We start from the raw sequence: 3,398 nt of genomic DNA on the forward strand, positions 1-3,398 counted from the left end.
TGCGGATTGTCCTTACAAGCTATGGGGTCATGTAGTTTCACATCATGAACTTCCAGTCAAGGTATAAGAAAGGCTATACAACAAATTATTGCGATGAAATTCTATTTTAAAAAATGTTCTTTCTGAATATATAGTAGAATGGGGGAAGTTGGGGCACGTAAGCACATACTGCCCAATATTTCTAAAATCAAAAAACATTACGGTCTTTGGGTGATACTACGAATTATTACTAACTATCATTCCTTTATTAGTCAACGGCAACAAAAACCCTATTCAAAAAATGTATAAAAGAAGTTAAAATATTAAAGACACGAGGAGTTAGTTAGCGATTCGCACAACATGTATATAGTAGTGCGGGGGAAGATGGGAGACTTTGGGCGCATAATATATATCCAAGTATACTGAACGCGTTTTAAGCAATTAACACCGGTCTATGGGAGTTTTGGGGACCGGGGATACGGTTTTATAATTCGTTATAGGAAACTTATATATATATAGTACAATGGGGGAAGATGGGACACTTAAGCACATATTGCCAAATATTTCCAAAATCAAAATAGATGACGGTTTTTGGGTAATACCACGAATTAATACTACCATTCCTTTATTAATTGACAACGATTTAATAAAATATAATAAAACACACGAGGAGTTATTTAACTATCCGCACAACAAGTAAAATTTTACAAATTCGAAAACACACAGGATAAGATGGAACAGTTTAAAATCATTGTTAATTTTGATTATTAAGTGTATTTATAAATAGGAGTATACGTAAATAAAACGAAATAATACTGTACGCCTTTAAAATTAAATCTTAACATTCTTTTTCTTGCTCTACTCCGGCTTACTGCTATAGTTTTTAACATGTTACCTATATACATTATATTATTGCATAACAATTGGTATTGTTTGTACGACAATGGGTAATGTTCGAACATCAATGGATAAATATTGTATCCTACAAATGTATATGAACTTGTAATAACAGAAAATTGATTATAACTATTACATACGACTCATTAACAGATCATCACTCTCTTTTTTCACAAGTGAGCGCTCATTTTTTTATTATTATTTTCTGGGGACTTTTAAAAAACGTCGTTTTTGTGACATATAAAACGTGTATTGGAATAGTATTTCAATATTTTATAAAAAATTAAAAAAGAGTCTCGTCTGACAAAGTGTCCCATCTTTCCCCACCCTACTATAACTGTAAAACGATGTTTTGTTTGTCGTATTTATTCCAAATTACTGTCATATTGACCCCTGCCTATTTTCCTTATGTTTATATCTCAGTGTTTTTCACAAAAATAAAACTAGTTTTATAAGACAAAATCAAACTATATGAAATATTCAAGCTCTTTTATATGAACCTTTGAAACTATTTCAATCGTTTACACTCGCTATAACTACAAAATTTCGTTCGCTTTTGTGTGATTTTGCGAGCATTTAAAAGCACCTTACCATTTCACTTTTTTCGCCTGTTTAAAAAATACTGTCTCTATTTCACATATTTTTTAATATTTAAAAACAGTTTTAGGTTTTGGTGCGCGCTTTATAAAGTCGTGATAGTACTGTCGAATAATTCTGTAATATGTTTTATTCTCTGATTATCATTAAATGAGGGGCCGTCAAAAGAAAATTAAAAAGTTCCCGTCTGTTGCAAAAGTGTTCCACCTTTTCCCATCCTACTATACTCCGTTTTGCTTAAATTTACAGTCCCGTGTCATCAAAACCGAAGATAACTCAAATCTGTCTCTCTATTTCCTAGTCGTCGTTTGAACAACTCTTTGATCCAATGTTACTATATGTTCATTGGTTTGAGCAGAATATAATCAGTAGGCCTAGACTGCATGCAGAGCACATAGCACAAGTTGTAGTAGTAGTAGGCTAAGCATATTGTAATGTCTGTCGTTTTGTTAAAGCTCCTTTCAATGCGACCCTTAAACTGCTTGGGATCTTGTGTTCAAACGCGGAAACGAAAATTCGGAAATAATTAACAAAATATAAAGATAGTTCTGAACAGAGCCATAAAAATACCGAGTAGTCCAACCCATTGTTACGTAAAACACAAATTGAACGGCAATTTGGGTCCAAAATAACACAGTAGGTATAGGGAAAATGTATGTTTTTCGGTAAATTACAGAAAAACTTGGGCCTAAAAACAAATTTAAAGGTTGAAAAATGTAAAAAACATGTGTTATTTGTTTTCTGTGTCAAAATAAGTCAAAAATTAGAATTAGAAGCGCTTGATTTGCGACATTTTAGTCATTTAATGCGGCTAAATTTATACATTTTTTCTAAAAATGTTTGGTAAGGTAAATAGAAGCTGTTTTACACCTTCCCACAATAGGAAAACACAAACAAAACTTAACAAGTTCGTTTAAACCCATTGTCAAAGTCACCACTTTTGCTCTATTTTGGACACACATAGACGGCAGTTGGACTACTCGGTGTTTATACGACTCTGGTTCTGAAAAACGTTTAATCATTGTATTCACAAATTCAGTATATTTTAATACCATCGTTTTACATAACAGCTAATCGGTTATTTCTGTGGTTATCACCAAGTCATACGGCATACGCCATACATTCAGGAATTGTATTGTACGGTACCATTGCTTTCTCGCAATATTACTATGTATACGAATTATCAATATTATTTGTCATTGCTTACTACATAGTTATCTCCGGTTAGCACTTCAAGCTGTTACCTGATTGTTTTGTATCAGATATTGTGAACAATTCGTAACTGCTATCATAATGGCGTTTTTTGCGCGGGTGTGAAATAGGTGCTAGGTTGCATCTATTCTAACCGAGAAAAAGGAGAGTGAGAATTTCGCGAAAGCGATTCATTTTACAATTTGTTGTCAAGGATTCACGTTCATGATTTCGAGTTATGAGTTAAGTTTTTCTCTTGAACAGAAATTGTAGATGTATTGGTTGTGTGTTTGAGGTTACTTAACAAACGAAAAGATTTAACTTGTCGATCTGAAGGTAATTTCTTTTGGTGATATTAGGAAGTTTTCATAAATTAATTCAGGATTCATCATGTGCATAGTTTTTTAAAACTAATATGTCTTTAATTTGTAAACAAAGTTCTTGTATGAAAAACGTTAACCAGCCTATGTATTTCTCTTTCTGATGTTAAACGTCATCATACCAAGAAACATCAAACTATATATATATTTCATGAATAGTTCTAGATCAACTGTGTAATGTTTTATTCCATCCATTTGTTCATAAAGCTACATGTCTAATTTATTGACAATATATGCACATTATATTTTTAGGTTTAAATGTGGAGCATTTTTTGCATCCCTGTTACTGAATGTCTATTTGCTGTTAATGTTGATTTTGGTTGAAAGCTTTTTAATATTTTGTAGGTTTTGTCG

Source organism: Ciona intestinalis, chromosome 3 (genome assembly GCF_000224145.3).
Source record: "Ciona intestinalis chromosome 3, KH, whole genome shotgun sequence".
Classification (NCBI taxonomy): Eukaryota; Metazoa; Chordata; class Ascidiacea; order Phlebobranchia; family Cionidae; genus Ciona; species Ciona intestinalis.